The sequence below is a fragment of the Anser anser genome, assembly GCF_964211835.1.
Source record: "Anser anser genome assembly, chromosome: 16".
NCBI lineage: Eukaryota > Metazoa > Chordata > Aves > Anseriformes > Anatidae > Anser > Anser anser.
The window spans coordinates 1,767,738-1,782,973 of record NC_139737.1 but is presented as its reverse complement, the minus strand read 5'-3'; positions in this window follow the sequence as shown (position 1 = coordinate 1,782,973).

The window sequence follows — 15,236 nt, the reverse complement described above, 5'->3', positions numbered from 1 at the left end:
TGTCCTCCGTGTGCCAGGATGGTGCTGCTGCTCGGAACGGTTCTGGCTCTGCCGGGGCCGGGCAAGTACCGGGGGCAGAGGAGGCGGCCGGCCGGGGCAGGGGCAGCACGCCGGGCTTCCCGCAGCACCCCCGGGCCACCCCCTCCGCCTCCGCCAAGGCTTTCGGCCACATCTCCGTGCCCTTCACGCTGCCCCCCAGTTCTCCTTTTGCTGCTGCCGGGCTTTTCGCTGCGATGGGGCTTTTCTGGTGAAATGTCAGGCCCGGGGTCGGTTCCCGTCGCTGGTGCCCTCCCAGGTGCTTCGTCACCCACACGGAGGTGGGAGGGGAGGGAAAGGGACAGCTCTGATGTCCCTGGGGGGGGGCAGCAGCATCTCCCCTGTGCTGGGCATCTCTCCGTGCCCCCAGCGATGACACGTCCCCGGGCAGAGTTACAAAACGTGGCTGTTTCCCAGCAAAGCCAGGAATTGCGTGAGCAGCCCTGCCGTGGGGACCGGTGTCCCGAGGCACCATCTGCTCCCGCTCGCTCTGATCCCAGCTCCCCCCGGCACTGGCGGCTCCGGGCCGGGGATGCTTCAGGAGGGCCAGGACATTTCCCGGCTGCCGTTCCCTGCCCGGCAAGGCACTGCGGCGGCTCTGCTGCTTCACTTGGAAGCCGACACAAGCTGGGCTCCGTGCCCCTTTTAAAGAAAGCCCTGACCTAGATTTCGCTGCCCGCTGCAAAGCCGCCCGGCTCCGCTCTCCTCGTCACTCCTTCCTGCAGCTGGAAAGGGCCCAGCAGAGGAGTCCTGGCTCCTGCCCGTTAACCCGGTGGCTGTTAGCACCACCGGGAGCCTGCGCAGGCTGATGGGCCCCTATTTTGCCCACTGTTACCTGGGCACAAGGCGCTACCGGACCACCCCTGCAGGTGGGGGCCCTGACGCAGCACCGATTGCCCACGGCCAGCCCTCGGCCCCACCTGCTCTCCCCACAGCCACATCCCCATCGCCAACGGGCCCCTGAAATATCCCACCCTTCGACACCGGTGGGCAGAGCTTCTGCGCCAGACCCTGTGAAACACCTCTGCATCCGTCCATCCTTCCATCCATCCATCCACTCATCCTTCCATCCATCCATCCATCCCTCCACCCATCCACCCACCCACCAACCCACCCACCCACCCACATGTCCATCTGCCCACCCACTGATGTGTTCACCACCCCTCCATCCACCTGCACGCCAGCAGCTGGTGCAGCCCCCCCGTGTCCCCGTGCCACCCCTGCTGTCCCCACCACACCCCCCCCAGCTCCCTGGCTCGCCGTCCCGCTCAGCCCCCAGCACTTCCTCGGGCAGCAGGCTGCCGGGCAGGGCGGCGTTTACACGGGCTGCGGTGGTGAAAACCACCCTTACGAGTGAAAAGTCACCGAGAACTGCTTGCATCAACGCTGCCCCCGCTCTGTGCCCCGCGGTCTCCGGACACCAGCGGGCGGGAAGGCGGCGGGTGGGCGCAGGGAGCGTCGGGGTGTCCCTGCGCAGGCGCCACTTCCCCAGCATCGCCCCGCCGCAGCGGCGGGGCTGCCCGAGCCGCCCCCGTGCACCCCAAAAAACCCCGCTGTGCTTCAGGTGGGACGGATCCGCTTTCTTCAGCCCTGTGACCGGGCGGGAGCGGGGGGGGGGTGTGGGCTGGTGGTGACGGCGATGTTCCTCTTTTCCAGCCCGCCCGCCACCCCCTGCGTGCTGCGGGGCTTTGCCCACCCGCCTGCCAGCCCTGCTGTCACCTCAGGCAGCCTTCCTCTTTTCTCAAAACCCAAAATAAGCCCCAGGCTGCAGCTGGGGGGGACGGGGGGACGACAGAGGTGATGCTTCCTCTTTCTGAGACATCTCTGGGAAGGGATGGGGAGTCTCAAACGGGGCCACGAGGGATGAGGGCGCAGCTGCTGGGGCCAGGGGACAGACGTCAAGCGTGGGGCCTGGGGGCTGCGTCCTGAGCAGCCCCTGCGGGATGCCCAGCTGGTCCCCAGCAGGATCCCGCTGCAACCCAACACCCCCCCGTGGTGCCACCCCGCAGCAGGACAGACAGCTGGCTCCGGACACACGGCGCAGGTGGCACCGAGACATCAAACAGCCTGGGTGGGCTGGGGTCCCCCGAGGGGTCCCCGTACCCACGGCGGGGCTTGAGCCAGCTTGTAGCTTCTCTCTCTTCCTTCGGGGCCACTTACAGTCTTTGCACGCCTCTGCCTGGAAATGGGGCCCTCATTTCTGCCCCGTTATCTCACCTCGTTCGACCGCTGTCAGCCCTAAACAGCCCCCGGGGCTTCTCGGGGATTGCCTGAGCGCAGTGTCCCCGCCGGGGGTTTTCTCTCTCATCCCCACCATGTCACGTCTCAACCAGTTTGCATCATTCATCCCCACCCCCGGCGCGGGGAATTCCCCCGGCAGACTTTGGGGTGATGTTGCAGCGGGGGCAGCGGGGATGCGAGAGCTGGGGGGGGGGGGGGGGGGGATTGCCCCGCTCCAGCCCCACACAGCCATTTCTGTGCCCCCCGTGGTCCCCACGCACTCGTGGGTCGATGTGCGCACCTGGCACCACGTGCACCCACGGGGCAGCGTGCGCCCAGGGGCACGGCGACGTGCACCCAAAGGACCGAATGCGCTCCCGCAGCCGCGTTGCACGCCCAGGACCCTGATCTGCGGGGGGAGCACGGGGCTGGGGCTCTGCAGCCCGGCTCGGGCATGAGAGCTGCGTCCCCGAGGGGTGCCAGGAGCCCCTCGGCCATGGGCGTCTGCGCGGGGCGCCCTGCCTGGCACCCAGCATCCTCGGAGCCAAAGCGAGGGTGCGGCCGCGGCCCTCCTGGTGCCTCCTATCCGGAAACGGGCTGGCCAAAAATCCACCTCCTCCCCATTTCTGCCTGATTTCCCCTGCTCTGCCCGGGGCTGCGCGCAGGCCTGCTTCCCATCCTGCTAACCTCGCCCTGGGACCCATCCAGCACCATCTGCCGCCTGCAAAACCCCCGCTCCCTAAGCCGCCCTAATCCCCCCGAATCCCATCCGTGTCCCGGCGCGAGCTGGCGGCTGTGGGCATCTCCCCCGGGTTTTAGGGGCAAGCTCCCCGGGGCCGTGGGGCTCGGCGGGGCTCGGCATGGCTCAGCGGGGCTTGCCATGGCTCCGCGGTGTCTCCCTGCTGATGGGGACAGGGAGCCCGCGGCGGGCCTGGTGCTGTGCCAGGGCCTGGCCTTGGCTGCAGGAAAATGCAAAACGCAGAATTGATGCAGTGGTTCCACGGGGTATTTTGAGAGAAGAGGGGAAAAAAAGCAATAAAATGCGTCCGACGCTTCCACCTCCATGCCCCGCTCTCCGCCCGGGGACTGGGGCGAGCTCCGTGGCTACGGCAAGCAGCGGGGCCGGGGGCTGGCGTGCAGGGTCTGGCCCCGCAACCCCCTGGAACAGGGCAGGACGGCTTGGCGAGAGAAGAAAGGGGCTGGGGGAGAGGTGTGGGGGGGCTGCCCCGCTGGGGGGATCTTCCTGGAGGGCGCGGGGCGAGAGGAAGCGCGGCAGACGGCTGCACAACATCTGGCAGCGGCGCGGCCCCCCCGGGACCCCGAGGCCGCCGAGCGCGGGGTCCAAGCCAGCGATCCGCTTCCTGCCACCCCCCCACCCCCCCACGGCCAGATGTGCCCCCCGCTGCCCCCCGCTGTCCCCCCCCCGGGCCACCCGCGGGTCCCACCCTTCCCTCCGGGCCGTGCCCAACACCTGCTTCCAGCTCAGCCCGGTTCTCCCAGGCCCCCGTGGCCCCACAACGCCCAGGGGAAAGGCGGCCCCGTCACCTCTGGCATCCCCATCCTCTGCCGGCTGCCGGCCGGGCTGGATGCGGGCTGTCAGCTCTTGGCCCTCGGCAGCCCGGAAAATCCACCCAAAAGGGGGCACGCCCCCCCCCCCGCGGCACCGCGGCGCCGGTAACGGCCAAAGGGTTTGGCCATCGCCCCACGCCAGAGCTGCCTGGGGTCGGGGGAGCACCGAGAACCCCCACACACCACCACCACCAGCAGCAGCACCCCAAATCCTGGTGGGTGCCACCCACCGCGCCCGGGCACGTCGCTGGGTGAGCTTGCAAGGAAAAGATTTAGCCCCAGGCAACAAAAATAGGCTCCCTCCTTAAAAATAGCTTCCTGGGGTTTAAAAATAGACAGAGTTCCCAAAGGCGATGCTCAAGGAGACTGGGCCACCCGCCGCCTCCATGCCCGGGGACCGTTCCGGGGGGCTTTGGGCTCCTCGGAGCCACCTGGCCGCGGGCAGAGCCCCTCGGTGCCACCCTTGGGAGGCTGCTGCGGGATCAGGCCCCCCCAGGTGGGGGTAACCCCGTTACTCCTTTTCCCCCGGCGGAGTTTTGCCCGTGTTCAGGATCGGGCCCCGGCGCGGTGGAGCCCAGCCTGGCGTGTTTGTGGGTTTCCACGGCCAGGCGCTGCGGCGGGGCGAGCTCCCGGGTGCTTCCCTACGGTTCGGGGCCGTCCCCGGTGCCGGCACCCCACGGAAAACCCCGGCACGGGGGCGATGCTGGGGCGGGGGGCACGGCGCCGGGGTCACGCAGGAGCTCCCAGCGCTGCCTCGCGGCCCCCGGCCGTGCCCCCGGGAGCTCGGGGAGCGTTGCCAGCAAGAGAGAAAAGAAAAAGAGGCAGGAAGAGAGTTTGGGCTGAGCCAGAGCAAAACTCGGCGGTAAACAATTAAAACCGGAGGAGAAAGCACCTCCAGTCCCCGGGATGCAGCAGGGGGAGAAGAAAAGCTCCGTGGCCGCGCATCTCCCCAGGCGCGATCCCCGCAGGATTTGTCTGCGGACAAATTGCGCCTCGTGCTCGCTGTCAGTGCCGGGCTGAGCTGTTAATCCGGGCAGAGTGGAGAGGGGAAGGGGCAGCGGGCGCGGGGCTTTCTCCACGCCCCAAACCTGCCTCCGGGTCCCTCCGGCCACGGAGCTCCACGTGCCCCAGCCCCCGGCACCCCGGCTCGTCCCCGCTCACCGAACCCCCCCCATCGCTGCTCCCCGCCGCCCTCACTCCGGCCCCGTAGGGGTGACGGGGTCTGGGTCACGGCGCTGAGCCTCGGGGACAGAGGGGGACAGCAGGGAGGACAGCACGTGGCCGGGAGAGGCCTCGGCAGCGGGGTCAGGGGCGAGCAAGCAGACGTGGCCGCAGCAGAGGGGCTCAGCTGGAGCCGTGACGGGCTGGGACACCCTGGGGATGTGCCCCCCCTCCCCGTGCCCCCCCCTCCCCGGGGCCACGCTCCCGGCGCCCTGGGACCGGCGCAGGGGCTCGCTCCCACGGCCGGGAAGCGGCGGCGGCTCGGCCTCCGGAGGCAGGAAATCAGCACGCGGGGGCTGCGGGGACATGGGGACATGGGGACATGGGGACATGGGGACACGGGGACAGCGGGGTGCCCCAGTGAGCCGCAGGGATGCTGCCTGCACCTCCCGGGGGTCCGGCGGGACGTGCGGCAAACCCGGAGGGCTCACGGGCAGGGTTTGTGCCCCCGGGGGGCTGCGGTTGGTGGGCGCTGTGGGCCCCCCGCCCGTGCCAGGACCCCTCCCAGCAGGATTCGTCCCCGTTTCCACCTTGCCCCCGCTGGGGCGAGGAGCGCGGCTCCTCCCAGCGCCGCAGGAAAGCGGCATCAAAGGCTGCTGGCGGGGCTGGGAACGTGGGGCTCGTGTTTTCCCAGCAGCTCCAACACCGGTGCGGGTGCCAACAGCCGGCAGCGGCTCCGTTTTGGAAGCGGGTGCTGGGGGTGACGGCAGCCTTGGCGACAAGGGGACAGGGCCGGTGTCCCCAGCACAGCACAGGGGGGGCGGCAGCGGGGCCGCGGCGCTGCTGGGTTTGACATTTCCACCTCCTGCTCTCCGCTCCCCTCCCACTCAGTGCTCGGGAGCAGCTTTTCTTTCCCTCCCCGCTTTTCTCCCCGCATTGCCATTCGTCACGGCAGCAGCACCGGGCTTTGCGCAAGGGCTGCGAGCAGGGCGAGGAGACCTCTGCCTCCTCCTCCTCCTCCTCTCGCTGCCTCTCCTCCTCCTCGTCCTCCTCGTCCTCCTCGTCCTCCTCCTCGTCCTCCTCCTCCTCCTTGTCCTCCTCATCCGCCTCCTCCTCCTGCGCGGGGACAGGAGGCCCAGCAGGCGACAACATTTTAGCAGCACCCTTGCGAAGGACAAAACTTGGCTTCTCCCCTAAACCCCCAGCTCCTGGAGTCGTGTCGGGGTGCGAGGTGCCCCCATCAAATTACCTCCGCGCCCATCCTGCGCTCGGCACCCCCCAGCCCCAAATACGAGGCCCCCGTGTCCCGGCCGCCGTGTCAGATCCAACGCGCATGTGTGCCACCCACCCTGGCAGCCTCACAACCCCCCCCTCCCCACGGGAGCCTTGCACATGTGTGTGCACGGACACGGTGCCGCCCGGCCCACCCCACGTGCACCCGCGAGCTCGCACGCAGCACAGGCGTGCACGCAGCACGTGCCACACGTGTGCCAGCTCCCCGCTGCCGGGGGACACCGTGGCACCGAGCGGGGACAGCCAGACTGGGGGGGGGGACCTCTCCGTGCCTTCCGTTATCAGTGTCTCCATCCCGGCCCTCCCCCTGCCCCGGCCGGGCATTATCCAGCTGATCCCGCTCGCAGCCTCCCTAAATCCCTTCGAGGGGTTAAAGGCGGCGCCTGTCCCAGCCCTGACCCCAGGGGACCCCTCAGCGCCGTCCCCAGCTCCCCCGGGGAGCTCAGGGGGTGCACGGATCGGGGGGGCTCCGTCCCCCCGCCGTACAAAGCAGGGTGAAACCGCAGCCCCCCCCCCTGCACCCCCCGCACCAGCACCCCCTCCTCGCCCCTCTCTGCCTTCCCCGAGCCCCCGGCCGAGGGCAGGGAGATGAAAGCGGGGCTGGCGGCCTCCCACATCCTTCCCCGCGAATTCCTCTCCCTCCTTCATCTCTCCGGGGGTGCCCGGCTGCACTTAGCGCCGCAGCGGAGCGGGCCGGAGGAGACCTTCGCGTTTTCCCCTCCGTTAAAAATAGCACGAGATTTATTTTCTGGCAGCGCGGAAAGCCCCCGGGGGCGTAAGAGAGGAAGCAGACGGGCTTCTGCAGGCCGAGGGAGGGTGGTGGGGGGCGGGCAGCGGGGGGAGAGCGAAAAGGGCAGGAAATAACCCCCCGGCAGCAGCAGCAGCAGCCCTGTGGAGGGGGAAAATGCTCAAATGCAAACAGTGTGTGGTTAATGTGGAAACTCCCAGGGCAGAGACAGGCTGCCCTGTGTCCCGCTGTCCGGCCAAACAGCCTCTTCCTGCTGCCAGCGGCCAGGCTCCCGCAGCACGGCCCCCCCCTGCCCGAGATTCCCCCCCCCGCACCCCTCTTGGCCACCCTCAGCCCCTCGCCCCCAGCCCCTACACCCCTCCCCAATCCCCCACCCGGGGGTGACGGAGGAGGACGGGCACCCCTGGCCCTGCTTCGTGGAGGGGGAGATGGGGATGCACACAGGGCCCCCCCCGCCCCAAGGCTGGGACCTTCCAGGCTGGGCAGTCCCTGGGTTTTGTCCCCGTCCCCCTTGCGATGGCCGAGCGGGGCTGGCAGCTGCCAGGGCGTAAATCACCGCTGCCTGGCTCCCCCCCTGTGGGGTTTTCTCCTCCGCTCAGCCTCCTGCTGTCCCAAAACAGAGCTGGAAGGGGCTGGGGCTGCCGGCGTCCCCGTGCCACCCCCAGCACCCCCCTGCCCCTCACGGGGGGCACCCGGTGCCCCGGGGAACAGGCGGCCCCGGGTCGCCCCCCCGCCTCTGTGCGTCCCCTGTGCCACCAGCCAGCCCCGGTGACCTTCCTCCGCCGCCGGGGGGGGGGGTTTGTTCCTATTTCCTGGGGACATTTTGTTGCTTTTCCTTGCGGCAGACTTTCCCCCCTTCTCCAGCCCCCTACGTTATCAGTCTCGCGATTATTTCCTCCCTGTCCACCCACCTGCTTATTTTAGCCGCTTCTTCCTTCCTCCCAGCTGCTCCCGGCCTCCAGCCCCGCTCCCCCTCCCGCAGCCCCGTGCCCCCCGGCCCCTCCACGTCCCCGTCCCCGTCCCCGTCCCCCCGTGGCCCTCAGCCCCCCGGGATCCGCCGGGTGCCACGCCGCTGCCCGCCGTGCCCTGCCCGCGCGGCGGCCGGGAGCGGAGGCTCTATTTAGGGCAGGATCCTCGGGCTAATTGAAGCCTGCGGCTGCCGTTTCGAGCCTCCTTGGCTCGCCGTCCCGCTCCTCTCCTCCGTGCCGAGCCTCCCTCCCGGGCTGCCTGTCCTCTGCCTGAACCCTGCCGCCTGCACCGCCTGCCTGCGCCCCTGCCCGTGCCCCCCACGTCCCCCCACGTCCCCCCCACGTCCCCCCACAAATTCCTCGCTCGCCTCTCGGAGGCTCGGTGCCGTGAGGCCCCTTCCCGCGGGGACGGCCCCGTGCCCCTCATCCCCTGCTGCCAGCGCGGGGGGGGAGGCCGGGGTGGGGGGGCCACCAAGCAGAGCCGGGAGATGCCGGCCTCGGGTGATTTATGGAAAGCAGCATCCCCGTGTCCTTCAGGAGCGCGTTTGGAGCCGCCGCCGCCTCCCACGGCCCTCCCTTTCCCCCTCCATCTCCCCCCCCCCGGTGCTGGGCTCTGCGATGTCCCCAGCCCCGTGAGGCGGGGGGGACACAGCCCCCACTGCGGCCGCCTTTCGCCCTCTCCGTGACATTGGCCATGGCACGGGGCCTGGGGGGGGACACGCTTCCTGGCGTCCTCTCCACGTCCCCGGTGGCACGCAGGGGACACCGTTGGTGTCACCACCCAGGGAGCGCCACGGGGCTGGGCTCGGGGTGCCTCGTGCGTGGTGGCCGGGCCGTGTGGCAGGGCCGTGTGGCTCGGGCGCAGTTTCCAAGGTAACCCCGGCTGAGCGCGGCCTCCGCATCCCTCCGTGCCCCCGCGCACGTGGACGAGCCTCCGGGGGCCTCGCTGCGGCGGGGGCTCGGTGGGGGCAGCGGCAGATTGAGGCAGGGACGGGGACAGGGAGAGGGACAGGGAGAGGGACAGGGAGAGGGACAGGGAGAGGACGGGGACAGGGACAGGGACGGGGACAGGGAGAGGGACAGGGAGAGGGACAGGGAGAGGATGGGGACAGGGACGGGGACGGGGACGGGGACGGGGACGGGGACGGGGACGGGGATGGGGACGGGGACGGGGACAGGGACAGGGACAGGGACAGGGAGGGGACAGGGACAGGAAAAGAGATGGGAACAGAAATGGAGATGGGGACAGGGACAGGGACAGGGACAGGGACAGGGACAGGGACAGGGACAGGGACAGAGATTGGCATGGGGATGGGAATGGGGAAGGAGATGGGGAAGGGGATGGAGAAGGGGGACAGGAATGTGTTATGGGGACAGGAATGGGGACGGGGACAGGGACGGGGAAAGGGACAGGGACAGGGACAGGGACAGGGACAGGGACAGGGAGGGGACAGGGACGGGGACAGAGATGGGGACAGAAATGGGGATGGGGACAGGGACAGGGATGGGGACGGGGACAGGGATGGGGACGGGGACGGGGATGGGGACGGGGATGGCGATGGAGATGGGGTTGGGGATGGAGATGGGGATGGGGAAGGTGACAGGAATGTGTTACGGGGACAGGAATGGAGACGGGGACAGGGATGTGGAAAGGAATGGGGTCGGTACTGAGCCTGGGGAGGAGGGATGGGGACGGGGAGCGGTGCAGGACATCCCTGCCCCCCTCCCCGGTTCCCAGCACAGCCGTCCCCCGGGCACGGGTGTGTGCGGCACGTCCTGGAGATGGGACCTCGGGGACCTCGGGGAGCGGGTCAGGGTGTTCCTCTCCTCCCCAGGGCCGGAGCCTGCGGCACCTCCCATGGAGAGCACCAGAAATAGGAGCTGTGGGTCCCCACCCAGCCGCGGGCACGGGGCCAGGGCCGCGGGTGGGAGCGCGGGGAACGAGCCCGTGGGGAGCGTCCCCGAGGCCCAGGTTTGGGCCGTTTGCCCCGGGGGACGCCCTCATTGGAGCCCGTCCCCGAGCCTCCCGTGTCCTGCGGGACGGGACGAGCCGTGCCAGCGGCACCAGGCCTGGCCCCAGCACGGAGCCGTGGGGCCGGCTCCAACGCTGCCGCCCAGCCCCGGGTTCCCCGGGGTCGGAGCAGACCGGGGCAGGGCAGGGCAGGATGCTCGGCCCAGCACCGGTTTGTCCCCAGGGCAAAGAGGAAACTGGTCCCAGTACGAGCATCGCAGCGCTCCCGTCCCCTCTGTCCCATCCCCGTGCCTTCCCGCGCCGGGGAGAGCCCGCGGCCCGCTGGCAGCAGCTCTGTCTTATTACGATATGTTCCGCTCCGCCGCCTCCAAGATCTGCATCCCTGGGACCCGTGTGACTAGGAATTAGATTCCTCCCCGCTAACGAGTTTACGCCAGGAAAGGGCTCTGAAGATGTAAAGCCCCGCCTGGGAGCCGAGCGTTATCTTGGCCGTCGATTCCATTGCACGGCCCCGGGGATGGGGTGACGCTGCCTGGGGACTCCTGTCCCCGGGGCGAAACCTTCCGAGCCCCGCGCAGGCAGCGGGGAGGGATGCAGAGGGCGAGAGGTCCCCGCTGGGAGGACGCACGGCTCCTTAATGCGCCAGGTCCTCGTGCTTCCAGGAGCAAAGCAGCTCCGCGGGCAGCTCGCCGGGAGGGCAGGCTCCCCGTGAACCTGGCCGCCACTGGAAGAGGAGGACGGGGCCGCATCCTGCAGCCAGAACTGCCCCGGCTCCACGCCGCCGTGGGAGCTGGGTGGGAGCCACGTGCCCACGAGCCTTTACTTTAACCGCCCAGCGCCGTCCTCTCTTCACTAAATGTTGTCTGGGTCGGTATCTGTGCGCTCTGAGGAGCTGCTCGTGACAAAAACCCGCCTCGAGGGCCAGGGGGAGCGAACGTCTCAGCTCCCAGCAAACAGAGCTCTCACCCCGGCAAACAGCGAGCGCTTAATGATGGCATCCGCCGGCAGGCGACGTTGGGATAAAATCGCTCCAGGCTTATTGTACGTGGCCAATTCCTCCTTTTGGCAAATAATTGCTGTACTCTAACAGGGCTCCTTTTATTAATTGGATTAATTTATTCCTGGCCTTCTGTAAGACTTCAGAGCCTTCTTTTCTTTAGGAGGGAGTTAACAGCCCCGTGCCGTGCAGGGCACGCTGGGCAGCGCCAGGAGGTGAAGCCACGGCTTTCGATGGAAGCTGGCCCTTCCGTCCTCCTCCAGGGTGCTGCGGCCGTGGCTCGCCGTGCTCGGGCTGCCTGCCCTGGGGAATTGGCACCAGCAGAGCGGGGAGCTCCCTGAGCCGCGGAGATCCCCAAATTGTAGAGGTCTCTGAGCCACGGAGGTCTCTGAGCCCTGAAGATCCCCAAATCGTGCAGGCCCCTGAGCCGTGGAGGCCCCCAAATTGTGGAGGTCCCTGAGCCACAGAGGTCCCCCAAATCTGGAGGTCCCCGAGACATGGAGGTCGCCAAATAGTGCAGGTCCCTGAGCCATGGAGGTCCCCAAATCATGGAGGTCCCTGAGCCACAGAGGTCCCCAAATTGTGGAGGCCCCTAAGCCCTGGAGGTCCCCAAATCATGGAGGCCCTTGAGCCATGGAGGTCCCTGAGCCCTGGAGGTCCCTGAACCACGGAGGTCCCCAAATCGTGGAGGCCCCTGAATCCTGGAGGTCCCCAAGCCACAGAGGACGGGGCCAGGGTGGTGCCGCAGGCCTGGCCGCCATCCCCTCGCCCGGGAGCCGCAGGAAGGGCGACCGGAGCCTTTTGTTCCCCTCCGCTGGCGGCGGCTGCGGAGCGTCCTTGAGGGGCTCCGCGCCCCTGCCCCGGCCCCGCGTTGGCGGCAGACCCCAACCCGCCCTGGCCTGGTGCCGGCTGCGCCGCCTCGTTCGCCCACGCTGCGCCAGCCTGGGGGGGATTTGGGGGATTTTCTGCCTGTGAAGGGCACCGCTGCCCCTCGGCACGACCCCTCCCGACCCCACATTTTCGGGAAACACCTCCCCGATCCCACCCCGGTTTCCCGAACCGGGATCTGCCCCCCCCCGCCGCCCCCCGAGCAGCGCCGGAGGCACGGCATGGCCGAGGGCTGAGCGGGACAGGGCCTGGCCGGCGAGCGGCTGGGAAGGAAATCGGGAGGGAGGGAGATGCTGGGCCGGGGCCGGAGGGTGGGGAGAGGAACTGTGCAATTCCCAGCCCGCGGCTGACTCAGCCCTGGGAACGGCCACCCCAGCCCCTCGCCGCCAAAGGCGCCCACCGTGCGCGCCCCCCGGCCCCACTGCCCCCCGCCTGAAGCCGGTGTTCACCCCAGCTGAGCCAGCACCGGGCGCTCAGCACCGCCTTGTACCTCCCCGATGTCCTCGTGGGGAGGAAACGGCGTTGTTTTCCCCAAACTCAGCCCTTGCCTCGCCTGCTCCCAGTAATGGGAGGAATCCGGCGGGGCCGTATCCTGATCAGCACGGCGCTGCTGCGAGGGCGGCACGTTCCCTCCAAGCTTTACTCTGCGCCTTCCCCCAGAGCTCCAAGGGCTGGGGCTGGCGGGGGTCAGGATGAGGCCCCAGGCCACGAGCAGGGCTCTGAGCCAGCCCCAGCACCGCTGCGTGCAGTGGGGGACCAGGGAGGGGGGGCTCAGCAGCCGCCTCCTCCTGCTCTGCCCCCGGTTCCCGCAGCGGGGCACCAGCTCTGCCAGCCGGGTGCCCACGGCGTGCCAGGGCAGTGGCCGCAGACCCGACGCCCTCCCAGTAAACCACTGGTTTTCCCGCTGTGCTCTGACCCTCGGCATCCGTCCCCAGGGGGCTGCAGAGCCCCAGCGGCCGTGGGAAGGGGGGCGCGGGGTGGGACGGGGCGAGCGTGGCAACCTGGCAGCCGCTTCAGGAAACGGCTAAAAAATGCAGGTTAAAAAAAAAAAAAAAAACAACCAGAAAAACACGCCAAAGCCCCATTTTTGGTTCCTGTTTCAGGGTCTCCAGCAGCCCCAGCCCCGAGCCTGAAGGATTCGGCTTGGCGCGAGAGGCGAGCGGCCCTCGGTGCCGGGGGTGCTGCCGTGCGCGCGGCGGTCGGGACGGGGCTGCCCGCTGTTTGCTCGGCGTCCGGGGGATTTTCGGCGGGCCTCCCACGGGTCCTTTCTCACGGGTTCGCCGCCGCGGCACGGGAGGAGCCCTGCTGGCCCCTGCACGGCGTGAGGCAGGAGGGGGCACCGGGAAAGAAGGGGCACGGGTCGAGGCCGGGGCGCTGCGCTCCCCCCGCGGCCCTTCCCCACCGCTGCCCTGCTCTGAGCCGTTTATCAAGGTCGCGGCGCTGGGCAGCGCGCGGCAGAGGTGCTGAGGCTATTTCTGTGTGCTAGGGGAACTTCACTGGCCTGATTCCCATAAATAAAGCACGCAGGGAACAGCCCCTGCTCTGTCCTAGTAATTCTGGACCCCAGGGGCCCTGCCGGGAGTGCACTCAGCAGAGCGGCGGCGCCTGCTCCGCTCCTTGCCGCCGCGCCTGGCCGTGCTCAGAGAGGCTTGAAAGGCCTCGGTTTCCGTAAAATGCCAAGTGCGAGTGTTTCGAGGGCGTTTTAGTGAAAATTCATCGGTTTTTGGAGACGCAGGGCCGGCTGGGGAGGCTGGTCGTGTGCTGGGTCGGGGCAGAGCCCGGGGGGCTCAGAGCAAGGCAGGAGCCCGGCTGGCTGCAGCCCCAGCCCCAGCCCCAGCCCCGATCTCCATTGTTTGGACCCGGAGCTGCTCCCACCCCTCACCCTTCCCCACCCCGGTGCCCCCAGCGCCTCCCGGCTCCTTTCGGAGGCAGATGAGCCCAAGCAGGTCGGCTCCTGCAGCCCATCCCCGAGGCGTGAGCAGGGCACGGCGGTGTAATTATCTGGGTTTTCTTCCAGGAGGGCATGGACCTGGCTCTCTGCTGGATTTATCTGTTGCCGCCAGGCTTCATCTCATGCTTGCAATTCTTCTGTGATGGTGTTTGCTGCACCCGGGGCACCATGTCCGCGTCCCCCTGCGCTCCCGATGGATGCAGGCACCAGACGGCTCCTGCGCCGCCTCCGGCTGGGGGTCCCGTCCATCCCCGCTGCCATCCCGCCCTCGTCCCGCACCACCCTGGGTGCTCGCCTTGGATTTGCGTCCATTAATGACCGCGGTGCCAATTAACAGCCAGCGCGTCCCCGTGGCTGTGGAGCAAGAGCTGGGGAGCAGCCAGCAGCGGGGGCACGTCCCTTGCGCACGTCCGTGGCCCCACCAGCCTTACCCAGAGAAGAAGGGCCCCCATTTTCAAGTGACTCAGACTCACCCTTCCTTCCTCAGGAAAACCTGCGATCAGATAAAGCCATCAAACTATCTGGTAAGAATAAACAAGCTCGCATCTGCACGGATGCAGGCCATACCCCTTCTAACCCCTAGCAGAGAGGAGGCAGCCTGCCTTCACCCTGCCCTTATCAGCGGTGGCTCCGGCCCCGGGCAGACACGTGTTTGCTCGCGCTTGTGCAAGGCTGTGCACCGCGCTCCCGCTGCGTCTGCCCTTGCTGGAGGTCGGCGGAGTCAAATCCCGGCTGGCACCGACACCGGCACCGGCACCGCATCTCTGCATCCTGCCCTGTGCCCGTGTCGGTGCTGCGCCCGCGGTAAACGCCCGGAGAAATGCAAGGTGCCCCTTAGGGTCAGCAGAGGGGGAGCAGAGGCGGCTGCGCAGGCACTTGGAGGAGGAGGAGGAGGGAGGGAGGGAGGAAAATGTTTAAAAACTGCAACTGCTGACAGATGGGCACCTGCCCCCACGGAGGTGACGCGCTGCCAGGCTGCCGAGGAAAAGAGCAAAGGAGGGTGTGAAGATTTCCCTGCAGATTAAACCGAAAACACATGGCGTGTGCTGCTCTCCAGCCCAGGCTTGGGTGTGGGGGGGGAAGGCAGAGGGGGTTTGGGGGGGGTTCACAGCAGTGGCTCCACGCCGAGTGGCTCCGGGCACCCTCGGGCACCCCTGGCACCCATCACCAGGGCTCCCCGGGTGCGGCGACCCCCGGGTACCTCCTGCGGGGACGGTCGGCATCAACCTGCTCCGTGCGGGGCTGTGCCCCGCTCCTTCCCCAGCCCCTGCCTGCGGAGGAGATTTTTCTTCTTTCCCCTCTTCTCTTGCAGCGTGGCGGCTCTGATGCTGCTTTCGCCAGGGAAAGAAAAGATGAAGCGCGGTCTCGGCCGGGTGCGCAGCGATCCAGTGGGAACAGAGAGCAGAGGCTCTGCGGGGCTGTTTGAACCGGTG